This window comes from Lathyrus oleraceus, chromosome 5, assembly GCF_024323335.1.
Source record: "Lathyrus oleraceus cultivar Zhongwan6 chromosome 5, CAAS_Psat_ZW6_1.0, whole genome shotgun sequence".
NCBI classification, from domain to species: domain Eukaryota; kingdom Viridiplantae; phylum Streptophyta; class Magnoliopsida; order Fabales; family Fabaceae; genus Lathyrus; species Lathyrus oleraceus.
Genome location: NC_066583.1, coordinates 251,853,188 through 251,867,316, shown reverse-complemented (window position 1 = coordinate 251,867,316; position 14,129 = coordinate 251,853,188). Strand labels below are relative to the sequence as shown.

General features: G+C 36.9%; 2 pseudogenes; both read right to left on the bottom strand.

Annotated features, from left to right (window-relative positions):
• Window positions 1–238: 238 nt before the first annotated feature.
• Window positions 239–11,163, bottom strand: LOC127080040 (protein BASIC PENTACYSTEINE6-like; annotated as a pseudogene).
• A 315-nt stretch (window positions 11,164–11,478) lies between these two features.
• Window positions 11,479–13,631, bottom strand: LOC127080039 (protein BASIC PENTACYSTEINE6-like; annotated as a pseudogene).
• Window positions 13,632–14,129: the final 498 nt, after the last annotated feature.

Below are 14,129 nucleotides of genomic sequence, written 5' to 3'. Positions count from 1 at the left end.
AAGGCATGTTTGTTTAGCTTGTGGATTTTTGACTTGGACGGTAATGTAGGCTGGACTGTTGAAGATGTTCCTTGTGGTAACAGAGTTGCTTTTGCTGTTTTTGCATCTGTCATAGTTCTTTAATGCTGTCAATTATTGCTCTGCAGGTTCACAATCATATTCGCGGGTGACTCAGTTGAAAAAGACAATGATATGCTAACCGTCTTACTGCTCCTCTCAAAGACAAACATCATGTGATCTACTTTATTGTGATATATCGATCTGTACCATGCTTAGCTCAATGGTCTTTAAGGTCAACTGGGTGTGAGAGGTCATGTCCTTCAGCTGCAAGCCGGCTAAGCAGCTTATTAAAAGCACTTCCACTCATTTTCCTACTGCCTACTCGTGTATGCCTTTTGTTGGGCACTGCTGGAAGTGGATACACCGATAAAGTGGTTGTACAACAAGCGGATTGCCAACCTCCATTACCCCATTTGTAGCATTGTCTGAGAACGCCAGTACAAGAGCACACTGGTGCTGGCATGGTTGAATCGTCGTATGCAACTTGGTTCAGTGCCAAGTTCTGGGGTTTCCAATCAGCCTTTGAGACCGCTAACTGCTTGGTAAGTTCGTCACTTTTGCTTATAATTTCCTGACTACTCTTCCATTCAAGTGCTTTGTCATTGGCAATCATTGTCTTCTTTAAATCTTTACCCTCTTTCTTGACCTTTCTTGTAGCTTATGGAGTCTTCTTGTTGGGCGAAACAGACTTACTTTCCTTTGGTCGTTTGGCCTGCCTAGGTGGTTTCCCAACCTCTGAAGGAATAAGTGATTCTGGGAAGGCATTGAATGTGGGCAATTTACGCGTGCCGTAATAAGAATCTCCTATAGTAGGCAAATGGTTTACCTGTTGCGGAAGACGATGTATATACTTAACTCCCCGTGAAATTTGACATCCTGGAGGGCACGATGACATACTGCCATTAGCCAAAGTGTGTTTCTCGAAACTGAAGGGTTGTTGTGGACTTTAATATTGTAATGTATGGACTTGTCGATAATGACTAATAGTGTTAAGGTGTGTATGGTGACTGATAATGCGAAAGGAAATGTATTGGATTTGTGGTAATTTGGTATGTAGTATGAAATTATAATGGAATGTTTGAAATTGTCCTTGAAATTGGGCTTTATGCATCTGTGTAATTGTTAACTGTTAGTGTTTTGATGAATGATATGAACTGCAATGAATTGTTGGTTCAGCTGCTGCTAGCTAGTGTTGTAGGATATTGATGTGATGCATTGTTATGCTTGAATGTTAAATGGACATGAAAATGTATGTATGAAAATGAGTTTGGAAATGTTTGAAAGTTAAATATTATTTATGAAATGAGTGTATGTACTATTTTGATTTGAAATGAACTATGGATGGAAAATGGATCATGTTTGTGAGATTTTGCTTTGTTATTTTTTGACATGGTTATTGTAAAGTAATTGGATTGTTAATGAATGAAATGATTATTTGGACCTTTGAATGGTGTAATGAATGTTTGAATTTGGCTAGTGTAAAATGTAGAATGAATTGGAAGTGAAATTGTAACTTGGTTTGAAATTATTCATGGAATGAAATGAATTTGTGGTTATAGAAATGGATATGGATTTTTGAAATAATCTAAAACTTATCTAAATGTCAATTTAAAATAATAAAAAACCAATAAAACCAATTAAAATCAAATTAGTCTATAATTTGTTAAAATTACTTTGATATCAATTCTAACATTTATTTGAAAATTAAAATCAATTAGAGTTTGAATCATTAGTAAAAAAAACAATTAAGATTAACTTGAAATTTGGAATTAGATTTACTTTGAAATTAAATTGAAATTGGAAATTAAAAAGAGTCAAATAACTAAAATCCATTTTGTAATAAAAAAAAAGCACCATGATCGAAAAGCTTAGATAATAACCAATGTTTATCAAAAAAAAATATGGATTTGGAAATGGACAGTTGCCTTTGGTCATGAATGTATGCAAATGAACTTTAGGCCAAGTGCCAAATGAAAAATAAAAAAAATGGAAAAATTCAGGACCAAAATCGGGGTATGACAGTTGCCCCTATTTAAGTATCTTCAACTAGAGAATATGAAGCAGGACACTCTTCATATGATCATAGTGGGAGATGGTTAAATACTAAGAAGACCCAGATTTTGATCCTGAATCCCTATGACATGATATGATATGATATGATATGATATGATATGATATGATATGATATGATATGATATGATATGATATGATATGATATGATATGATATGATATGATATGATATGATATGATATGATATGATATGATATGATATGATATGTGTTGATGCAAGATTCTTTTTTTGTAATTTTTATCAGCTAGGGATATGGTGGACCTTTAACATGAGATGCTACTAGGCGGACCAATCTGTGGGGAATGCTGATGACCCACAAGGAGACAGAAAAATGGTAAAAAACAACTTTTCTGGGGAAAACAATCCTGCTGGAGAGTCAGACACACACCGGGGAGTACTCATAGTGAATTTTGATAAACGATACTTAGAAAACAAGAGATTTCGGTAGTAAGTTCACATATGACTTACTAAACCCGAAAAAGGAAAAGAAAAGAAAAAAAATGCTACAACAGGTTCATATATGACCTGGCAATACTGGAATAAAACACAACAACAGGTTCATATATGACCTGACAATGCTGGGGAATATCAAGGATCTGGTAATACTGGAATAAAGCTCAACAACAGGTTCATATATGACCTGAATAGTATTGAACAACAGGTTCATATATGACCTGATAAAGGAATAAAGTTCAACAACAGGTTCGTATATGACCTGAATAGTATTGAACAACAGGTTCATATATGACCTGATAAAGGAATAAAGTTCAACAACAGGTTCATATATGACCTGAATAGTATTGAACATACAGGTTCATATATGACCTGATAAAGGAATAAAGTTCAACAACAGGTTCATATATGACCTGAATAGTATTGAACAACAGGTTCATATATGACCTGATAAAGGAATAAAGTTCAACAACAGGTTCATATATGACCTGAATAGTATTGAACAAACAGGTTCATATATGACCTGATAAAGGAATAAAGTTCAACAACAGGTTCATATATGACCTGAATAGTATTGAACAACAGGTTCATATATGACCTGATAATGGAATAAAGTTCAACAACAGGTTCATATATGACCTGAATAGTATTGAACATACAGGTTCATATATGACCTGATAAAGGAATAACATTTGGATTGTTAACCGTAAGTAATGGATTACACCCAACTTTTAACGGATTTTGCCAACAACAATTGGACTTGAAAATGACTGCGAAAATCGGATGCTGGTTTAAGGGCACCAAAGACAAATTGGAATTAGAGGTCAAAGGATATAGGATCAACAACAAGACCTAGGTCAATGCAAAATGAGCACGAAGTACATTTCGGCTGTGCATGATTTGGATTTTTATGCATGATATATGAATGATCATGATATGAGAATGTTGACACTTGAGTGGACTGGGAGTTATAGAGGCTTTTTATGGATATCATGATTCCTCAACACCGAGAACTCAACCAAATATTTTATCAAAGGAGAATTCTATCCAGCTTGATAGCCACAGCTTAGCCAATGGGATCCTTTTGGAGGATTAATGAATCATGCTAGCATAATTTCCAGGCATTCGTCTTAAACTCAATAGTTGTTGACGTATGGCAGAATTTGTTTGAGCAGTTGGAAAGCATGAAGAAAAAGGTTTTGCCCCTCTGTGGCTCATCTTGCCCCAGTCTGTTGGGTCTTTGGAAATGTTCACCTTGAAAGTGAGTTTGGAAACAACTTGCCACGAGACTACCTCGAGATGGCTTGCCCCAAGTGTTTGAAACTTGCAATGATCCAAACTTGACTAACCAAATGTTGGAATGGTAGACTCTTGATTGACTTTCCTTGGATAGTTGGACTTACTGAGCTCTGAGGTGGCTTGCCCCTGTCTGAGTCTTGAAACAAATTACTCTTGGCGAGATGACCCTTAGGGTGATTAGCTCGAATTAACTGATGCTCAAAGTGATTTGCCCCTGACTAGACTTCTTTCACTTTATCAAGTTCCTCAACTGTATTTGGAATTTCTTGATGCTAAGTGTTGATTCGCAAATAAGATTGTTCATTCAAAAATGGTAATTTTAATTCAATGCTTATGCAAAAATTTGAAATCAAAGTTTATTGATATGAATGGGTGAAATATAGTGAGCGAGTCGTTGATAAGAACACAATGGTGATCAAGTGATTCACAGTATGCAAGTTGGGCGATCAAATGATTAACAAAGATCGTTTGGAGTCAAGTTAACACAACCTTGTTATAGTATGCTTTCAAAATAAACCCTACCTCAATTAGGTCTTTTAAGGGTTGTAATGTGGTCTGGTTCACGGTTTTTGAGACAAAAGGATATAAGGCTCAAAATTTATTTTTACCCACCCCTTCTTCTTGATGATCTCCAGATCCTACGTTCAGTTAATGCGATACACGCATTCGACTTCGAAGGTGCGAAAGTGAAAATGAGGATTCAAGGTGAGATTTTCTTGAAATGGCAGTCACCTTATTTTTCTTTGTTGAGGATTTAATGACCTCTTTTGATTGATTTCCTTTATCCCTGATTTTTTCTGGACCGCTTCTTTGAAGCTTTCGATCCATCGGGATGCCCTAACTTTTGTCTAAGTCGTTTTGTGGTATTTGACTTAGCGGACTTTTTCTAAATTTTCCTTACGTGTTGACTGCCACATTATTGGTGGATGAGGACCAACCAACGCTAATTTTAGCTTTTCTCAACTTCTTCGACACTTCAACATGTGCGCGAAGGATAACGTGTGGTTGAACCCAATTGGAGGGTGTACATATGGACGATTTTTTTGAAAGATCAAATGCACGATCAAACTATCTGAACATAACTACCCTGCCCCATGTTAAGATTAAGGGTTTTAGATCTGAAATAAACACCAACTTCTAGGCTCAAAGTGGTTGACTAGGGATTAACTCCTTATCTCTTCAGTGTTTGGGGATTTGAAACAATGCCTTACATCATCGACAAGGTTTTACTCAAAAGCATACCACAACAATTTCAGGTGTTTTATTTTCATCATCCTCCTTCCAATCTTTGTTAACACAACGGTTTGATGAACAAAAGTGAATGAGAGGAGTATTTTTGTTTTTAACATAAATGAAAAACGAGTGAATACGAATGGATTAATTCAAAAGATACATAAACATTTCATTAATCTTACCAGTTTAAATAAAACAACAATGCTTAAAAGCAAATAATAATCAACATGCAAAGAAACTACAAAAGAAGTGTTGAAACAACCAAATGATTGTCAACTTTAGGGAATTGACTTCTTCAAACTTGAAGGTTGGGATAACCAGGCTTTTTGACATTGGCATGATGATCTTCAAATTCTTTTCCTTCAATCTCATCGTTGAACGCAACCCTTTTGGATCCACTACTCACTTCTCCTTTTCTTTCATTGGTATGGGTCGTGACATTGGAAATCCAAGGCGGTATCTTAATGCTCTTACCAGGAAACAATGATAGCTCATTAGCCACATCCCTGACATCTTCCTTGTGGAACAAAACCTTGAGGGGTTTCAAGGGTCCTTTCCCCTTCTCATTACCTGGCCCAGAAATCAAGGTATATGTACTTGAGCCTTCCTCCTCGAGTGTTGGTGACCTTATGTCAATCAATCTTTGCAGCTTGAGCTTAAAACTCTTGCATTCCTCAATGGAGTGCCCCATTGTTCCAGTATGGTATTCGCACTTGACCTTCAGGTGATCTTCTTTAAAGATTAAGCTCTTTTTGTTAATCAGTTCTCGTACCAAGGCTTTCAGCGCTAAGCAAGAATCTAGGTCATGTCCCAATGCCCCTTTATGGAATTCACATGTTGCATTTGGATTGTACCATGACAGGTATGGTGACACAGGGGTGAGAGCTCGAGGGGTCACCAAAGCATTCTGGATCAGTTGTGGGTAGAGCTTGCTATATGGCACCGAAATTGGGTCATTGTGATTTTTGTTCCTCTTGTTCTGATTCTGATTTTTATTCTGAACCTGACTTCGGTGATTTTGAGGAGGAATAGCCAGAGGATGTTGATGATGACGTCTTGAGGGAGGGCCATATGCCGGTAGATGAGGAGCTTCCACATGGAATTTCCCTTGACTTGAGGTAAAACTAGATGGATGCGGAGTAGTAGCTCTCTTTGTTGCAGCAGTGTATATTGGGTGACCCTCTTTCAACAAGACTTGCAGGGTTTCCAAGACCCATCTCATTTGGCTCTTCAAAAGATTAAGTTTCTCCTTCAGTGCTTCTTGGCTTTTCCTTAGCTCGTGCATCATCTCTTGAGACATGGTTCTTTGTTCTAGACGCGTGTTGAGAATCACTTTGCTGATCACGGACAAAGGATGGATGAGTTTTTTTTGTATTTTGTCTGGAAAATGACATGCGTTATGATGAGATGCAAATGCAATGAAATGTGAATGAATGCAATGCAAGCCATGCATATTTGTTTTTTTCATTACACGGGTTCAAAAGTCTGAGGTACTGATGAATCAGATTGCTCTCCAAGAATAGGTTCTCACCGGGTATGATCTAGGGTTACAAAGGTTCCTAGAGTCATGGATCCATTAGACTGTTTGCTACCTGCGGCAACTTACTTGTCGGGCATCAACTCCATCTAAAGAATCTACTCTAAGTGAGGTTCTCGCATCGATCCAACGAGAAATTCATCTCGCAGACCCACACTACGCAACCATCTTTCCTAGTTGGGCAAAGAACTAAGGTTCTACAAATGGTTCTTAGAGTCATGGATCCTAAAGAAAATATCGAAGCTTACGGCAACTTACTTGCCGAGCGACAACATCCTCTCAAGAATCTACTCTAAGTAAGGTTCTCGTACCGACCCAACGAGAAATACATCTCGCGGACCCGCACTACTCAACCTCGTCCTATCTTATGTTTTTACTCGAGACTCGGGTAAAAAGTCTTTCCCACAAGGTTTGCAATCAGAGTATCCAAGTACCAAACCATAATCGAACCAATACAACAGATTCATATTAATATGACAATAGAGATAGTAAAAACAATAAAGAAAAGCCACATAGGTAAACAAACAAAGGCACACAAATGACCTAACTAGGCTTGACTCACTTAGGGATGGGGTTTCCCCAGCAGAGTCGCCATCTGTCGCACCTCGAAAAAATGGGGATACGACTTCAAAGCGAAGCGCGATCGCACGCTCGCAATGATGGACTGAACAGAGTCGCCACCGGACTTTATTTATTCCTAAAAAGGAAAGGGGAAATATCGATAAAACCTCTAAAAGAAAGGATAAGATATGGTCATCGCAACCAATATCAGGGTTCGGGAGTCGATTACGCAAGGGGAAGGTATTAGCACCCCTCACGTCCGTTGTACTCAACGGGAACCATTAGGTTAGTTGTGTGCGTTAGTGTTAGTTGAACTATTAGGCTTTTCGAATTATTAGGTGGGAAAGAAAGAACGGATGAGAAGAGAATGTTTATGGATTTTTGACGAAGGACTAAACCTAAGTTTTTTTATTAGTGGGCCTGACAAGATTTACGAATCCTGCTCCTACGTATCTCAAAAGAGAAATCAAGGCTTACGTAGTTATGGGTAGAAAAATGTTTGTTTGTTGGTCGATTTTAGCGAAAGCTATATTGTATTAATCGATGAAAACATTGTTTTACCCAAAACAGATGAGGAGTGGACGTATACCACACATCGAACGGATTTATACATCTACATTCGGAAAAGCGTCACTTATCTCGACTCAACAATCGTGGCTGAAACATTGTTTTGTATCACTTAAGACAATATATATTTCATTTATGAAAAAGGTTCTTTGATTAGTCGCACAACGGAAAAAAAGAGTTTGATTGGTTGGATGTATTTTGAGTGATGACGATAACTTGGATGAGCGAGATATACATCTCGAATCCTAGTCTCAGGAGTGCACAGTATACACCATGTTCCATTTCCATATTTATTGGCAAAAGTGTTTAATAGAGATTAAGTATTTTTAGGTTTGATTGAGAAAGGGTTTGAAGGAACCACATTGACAATTTTAGACGATGGCGAGAGTTAAGATTGGCGAGGCATCCGCCTCGAATCTTAATCTCAGGAGTGCACGGTATACACCATGTTCCATTTCCATCTTTATTGAAAGAGGTTAAGATAGAAATTAAGTATTTTGGAGTTTGAAAGACGAGTACTTATGACTTGCAAGCTCTTACAGCTTGGGTCTAGTACTCGGGACTACGTCTGGACATTCCACCCAGGCAGTCTGTTTCTTTCCAATATTGCTAAGAAAATGATTCAAATATTTATGAATGTTTTGGAGGGAAGACAAATATTTATGGCTTGCAAGCTCTTACAGCTTGAGCCTTATATTCGGGATTACGACTGGATATTCCCTCCAGGTAATCTTTTTCTTCCAACTTTATTAAGAAGATGGTTTGAGATATTTACAGGTGTTTTGGAGAGAAGACGAGTATTTATGGCTTACAAGCTCTTACAGCTCGAGCCCAATATTCGGGATTACGATTGGATATTCCCTCCAGGTAATCTTTTTCTTCCAACTTTATTAAGAAGAGGTTTTGAATATTAAAGTATTAAAAGAAAGACAAATATTTATGGCTTGCAAGCTCTTACAGCTTGAGCCTAATATTCAGGATTATGACTGGATATTCCCTCCAGGATAATCTTTTTCTTCACGTTTTATTTAGAAAACGATTTGAATATTAGAGTGTTAAAGAGAAGACGAATATTAACGGCTTGCAAGCTCTTACAGCTTGAGCCTAATATTCGGGATTATAACTAGATATTCTCTCCAGGATAATCTTTTTCTTCACGCTTTTAGAAAAGGGTTTGAAAATTATGTTTGATTTGTGAAATGATCTTGAAATGATTCACATTTATTTTTTTTGGAATGTATTTTGAAATGGAGGAAAGTTAAAATTGATTTTGAAATCGAGTGAAATTTGAGTATGATTATTTATACGTGTAAAAGTATGGATATGGTACTAACCTAACTAAATTAGTTAACACACAAAAATCGACTAATCGAATAAAATAAAAATAAAATAAAATAGAAAGATACTATATAGAAAAAGAAATTAAGTAAAATGGTAAGCATAACAAATAAAAACACAAAGATTGTTGTCCCCAAGTATTGAACCCACTCCACTAAAGGCAATGAAAGTACTCTCTCCCCACTAGGCCATTCATGATTATTTGCTATCTTAATGCTAATTCGGATAAGTAAACCAGAATAGATTAAAATTAAAATTAAAAATAAAAACTAAGATAAAATAGTCTGTTGGACTACCAAGAAAAAAAAAGAAATTAAACCCAGTCGCCTGGCTGTTGGGTTCCAAAGGCTAATGGATTGAGATAAACATTAATATATTAATATACACTACTAAATGAAAACATTATTAAATAAAACCTAGGAAGTTTAAACGTAACTTTTAATGGTTTCAATGTTTATTCTGTTTAAAAATAAATAAAAGAAAGTAATTGGAAACAACGGTAACAGATGCTTCATCGTCCTCGTTCTCTCTCTCACGCCTCTCAACCGCGTTTCTCTCAAACTTCGCTCATCACTCTCAGTTGTCTCTCACAACCTTCGCCCTCTCAAACGCCCATCATCCCTCAATTACTCCTTTATCCACAAACTTCACTCTACATGCAAACAAAAACGAAGGTTTTGACGAGGTTTAAACGGTTAAAACTCACCTTCGGCGAGGATTCCTGCGGTGGCGGTGAGCTTGCAAGCCTCTGATTTTCCGTCTCTTTTCTAGGTTTTCGTCGCCTCCGAATTTAGGGTTCCTTCTTCTCTCAAAATCGCCACCTCCTCACTGTATCCGCCCCTCCTCTCTTATACCCACTATGTTAGGGTTTTTAGTTGTCCCAAAGAGATCCAAAGGGGTATCTTCTGTGTTGCTTTAAGGCGCTCAGACTTTGGTCTGTCTCATTTGATACTACAATCTGGAAACGGTAATACTATCTACGCGCTTTCTTACTCTACTTTGTCTCAATTCCATTTCGGGTATTTTTCTAAATTTTCTACAGCCTTGCTGATTACCTGTGTTTTTTACTGCAGTGAAATTGGTTACAAGTGGACACATTGAAGAAGCTGAGAATTTGATGAAGGTTCCCTCGTGTTTCCAGTTATCAATTGCAAACTTTGGATGTCAAGGATGTAAATTGCTCTTGATATTTCGCATGGAATAAAGTATCTTTATGAAGGAACTATTTACAAGATTGTGCTAGTAGAGCGTTTTTGCTTAGAAGGCGAAGTTCATTCGTCTATATATTCAAAGCCGCCTGTTCTTCCTTCTTTGGAATCAGAATGGAGACATTGGTCTGTGGTTCCGATAGGTTTGAATACTTCAATATTTAGGCAGCTTATTTTCAACCTTCAAACTATCATGACTGTGAGCTTCGTGCTTCTGAGTTTAAGCGCTTGGCTTTAGATTTGCATTCTCAGAATGAAATCACTGTTTAAACTCATGATGTTGCTATTGATGCTTTTTGTTGGCAGCCGTACTGTGATAGTCTTAATGGACTTCAATTCTTCTGTTTTATTCTGTTTTATCGTTGTTATGGTGTTGATTGTTTTACGTATTTTTGCAGGGCTATGTTTTAGCTTGCAACAAAAGACAGGTTTTGGTTTACAACAGACTTGGAACTTCTCATATTTGGCTTTGGTTTACAGCAAGGCAGGTTTTGTGTATACTTGTTGTAAGTTCTGGATGAATTTGGAGATAATTTCCAAGATTACAATTCAACCCTATGTCAAAATGCAGAGTCTTCACGCAATCTATATCTGGTTTTGCAGGTTTTGGTGTGAACTGACCATGTCCTGTTGCAGCTTGAAATGTTTGCCTTTATCTGTTTGAATTGTGGCTCAAGTTTGGTTCATGGTATGCTCAAATACATGGCCTTGATTAATGGGCGACTGTTTGCAGCAAGACTCCTTCATCAGCAAAAAAAGATGTCTCCAAGGACAAAAGGTAGGCTACAAAAACTGCATACTGAACCACATGCTTTACCTTTTTCAGTTCATCCATGTCAGCTCTTCTAAGTAAAATTGTGCAACCTAATGGTTTTGGGCATTTGCAGGGTCTGATTCCTCAAAACAAACTATAAGGCATGTTTGTTTAGCTTGTGGATTTTTGACTTGGACGGTAATGTAGGTTGGAGTATTGAAGATGTTCCTTGTGGTAACAAAGTTGCTTTTGCTGTTTTTGCATCTGTCATAGTTCTTTAATGCTGTCAATTATTGCTCTGCAGGTTCACAATCATATTCGCGGGTGACTCAGTTGAAAAAGACAATGATATGCTAACCGTCTTACTGCTCCTCTCAAAGACAAACATCATGTGATCTACTTTATTGTGATATATCGATATGTACCATGCTTGGCTCAATGGTCTTTAAGGTCAACTGGGTGTGAGAGGTCATGTCCTTCAGCTGCAAGCCGACTAAGAGGCTTATTAAAAGCACTTCCACTCATTTTCCTACTGCCTACTCGTGTATGCCTTTTGTTGGGCACTGCTGGAAGTGGATACACCGATAAAGTGGTTGTACAACAAGCGGATTGCCAACCTCCATTACCCCATTTGTAGCACTGTCTGAGAACGCCAGTACAAGAGCACACTGGTGCTGGCATGGTTGAATCGTCGTATGCAACTTGGTTCAGTGCCAAGTCCTGGGGTTTCCAATCAGCCTTTGAGACCGCTAACTGCTTGGTAAGTTCGTCACTTTCGCTTATAATTTCCTGACTACTCTTCCATTCAAGTGCTTTGTTGTTGGCAATCATTGTCTTGTTTAAATCTTTACCCTCCTTCTTGACCTTTCTTGTAGCTTATGGAGTCTTCTTGTTGGGCGAAACAGACTTACTTTCCTTTGGTCGTTTGGCTCGCCTAGGTGGTTTCCCAACCTCTGAAGGAATAAGTGATTCTGGGAAGGCATTGGATGTGGGCAATTTACGCGTGTCGTAAGAAGAATCTCCCATAGTAGGCAAATGGTTTACCTGTTGCGGAAGACGATGTATATACTTAACTCCCCGTGAAATTTGACATCCTGGAGGGCACGATGACATACTGCCATTAGCCAAAGTGTGTTTCTCGAAACTGAAGGGTTGTTGTGGACTTTAATATTGTAATGTATGGACTTGTCGATAATGACTAATAGTGTTAAGGTGTGTATGGTGACTGATAATGCGAAAGGAAATGTATTGGATTTGTGGTAATTTGGTATGTAGTATGAAATTATAATGGAATGTTTGAAATTGTCCTTGAAATTGGGCTTTATGCATCTGTGTAATTGTTAACTGTTAGTGTTTTGATGAATGATATGAACTGCAATGAATTATTGGTTCAGCTGCTGCTAGCTAGTGTTGTAGGATATGGATGTGATGCATTGTTATGCTTGAATGTTAAATAGACATGAAAATGTATGTATGAAAATGAGTTTGGAAATGTTTGAAAGTTAAATATTATTTATGAAATGAGTGTATGTACTATTTTGATTTGAAATGAACTATGGATGGAAAATGGATCATGTTTGTGAGATTTTGCTTTGTTATTTTTTGACATGGTTATTGTAAAGTAATTGGATTGTTAATGAATGAAATGATTATTTGGACCTTTGAATGGTGTAATGAATGTTTGAATTTGGCTAGTGTAAAATGTAGAATGAATTGGAAGTGAAATTGTAACTTGGTTTGAAATTATTCATGGAATGAAATGAATTTGTGGTTATAGAAATGGATATGGATTTTTGAAATAATCTAAAACTTATCTAAATGTCAGTTTAAAATAAAAAAAAACCAAAAAAACCAATTAAAATCAAATTAGTCTATAATATCAAATTAGTCTATAATTTGTTAAAATTACTTTGATATCAATTCTAACATTTATTTGAAAATTAAAATCAATTAGAGTTTGAATCATTAGTAAAAAAAACAATTAAGATTAACTTGAAATTTGGAATTAGATTTACTTTGAAATTAAATTGAAATTGGAAATTAAAAAGAGTCAAATAACTAAAATCCATTTTGTAATAAAAAAAAAGCACCATGATCGAGAAGCTTAGATAATAACCAATGTTTATCAAAAAAAAAATATGGATTTGGAAATGGACAGTTGCCTTTGGTCATGAATGTATGCAAATGAACTTTAGGCCAAGTGTCAAATGAAAAATAAAAAAAATGGAAAAATTCAGGACCAAAATCGGGGTATGACATGCATCATATGTTCCAAGAATTCATTTTTTTTAGTTTTAAAAGGGGGAATTAATTGTTCTGCTTTAAACTTTTGGTTCATTTTGAACTTTGGGCTTACACATGCATTTTTATTATTGATAATTTTTGCTAGATGCTCCACCTTTTCACATGACGTGATCTCACTTGTAATGAGTCCAAAATCCGTTACTAATGATAAAAACATCCATTGTTCCTCCAGTTTCAAGCTTATGAATCGTTTCTCCAATTTCGGACACAAGAACTTTATTTGTAATGCTCATTAGCACTTTCATTCTTTTTACATACTTGTGTGTGTTCCTCTAGTTATTATGGTGTTGGGAACGTCAAATGTTCGCTCCTTGACGTCTATAGCTTTTTTACATATATTACTCTCCTCGTTCTTGATATAGCATTCGGCTCGTGCCATGATTTCTGCCATGGGAATGGTTGGCTTCTGGGTGAAGGACACATTGAAGTTCCTGACCTTCAAACCATTTTGGAATGCCCCTACACACATCTTGTGGTTTGGGTGTATGACTTTGATTGACGCCTCGTTAAAACGGGTGAAATACTCCCTAAATGACTCAGAGGGCCCTTGGCAGACGTTGAACATGCTTGTGATTAATACTTTTTTGTGCTTATTCACCGAGAAATGGTGGATTGATTTCTTCACCCGATCCTGGTAACTAGTAACTGGTAGACATGGTAAGTTCATGTACCACCTAAATGTGGTGTCTTTTAAGGTTCTAGAGAGTAGCTTGCACTTTAAAGAATCACTAGTGCTGATGATA